The 720-nt window shown below is 47.8% G+C and overlaps 1 protein-coding gene across 3 annotated transcripts in view; it reads left to right on the top strand.

The window, feature by feature from the left end:
• RASGRF1 (Ras protein specific guanine nucleotide releasing factor 1) overlaps positions 1-720 on the top strand; it is a 139,885-nt gene that overhangs the window by 131,462 nt on the left and 7,703 nt on the right. The gene's annotated exons all lie outside the window — the stretch shown is intronic.

The following is a 720-nucleotide window of genomic DNA, read 5'->3' as shown; positions in this document are numbered from 1 at the left end:
CAACATGGTGAGACCTCGTCTCTACAATAAATCAAAAAATTAGCCAGGCATGGTGGCGCACCTCTGTAGTCCCAGCTACTCGGGAGACTGAAGTAGAAGGATCACTTGAGCCCAGGAGGTTGAGGCTGTTGTGATCCATAAACACGTCACTGCACTCCAGCCTGGCTGACAGAATGAGACCCTGACTCAGAAAAAAAAAGATTGCAGGACCGTTTGCAGGACTGATTGGCACATCAGTCTCATTTCATTATTCAAACCCTGTGCTGTTAGTCCCATTTAACAGACAAAATAACTGAGATTTGCTCCTCCAGACTCTTGGGCTTCCATCCTCTCTGCCCAGCGATCTAGCTGCTTTCCATTCAGCATCTTAACCTCCTCGTGTGCAGGTCACAAAAACATTCCACTCTAGACACACCCCCAAGCAGCCTTCATTGTTTCCCCTTCCACTCTCCCTTGTGTTTGATTTATTAAGTATCTATTTTCTGCCATGTTCTGTGAGCTTATGACCTGCTTTATGGTTGAGAGCTATATTAGAGAGGGCAAATTGGTGAGCTAGCTAACTGGGTCACTTTTACATCACATTTCATTCATTCTCTCACTCAAGAAATATGTAGTAGCTGGGCTCAGTGGCTCAGCCTGTAATCCCGCGCCTTTGGGAGCCTGAGGTGAGTGGATTGCCTGAGCCCGCGGGTTTGAGACCCTCCTGGACAGCGAGACCTC

This window comes from Carlito syrichta, unplaced genomic scaffold (assembly GCF_000164805.1).
Source record: "Carlito syrichta isolate Samal-C Ts95f unplaced genomic scaffold, Tarsius_syrichta-2.0.1 Scaffold287926, whole genome shotgun sequence".
NCBI classification, from domain to species: Eukaryota; Metazoa; Chordata; class Mammalia; order Primates; family Tarsiidae; genus Carlito; species Carlito syrichta.
Note: the sequence above shows the minus strand (reverse complement) of the source record. Positions and strands in the feature narration are given on the sequence as shown.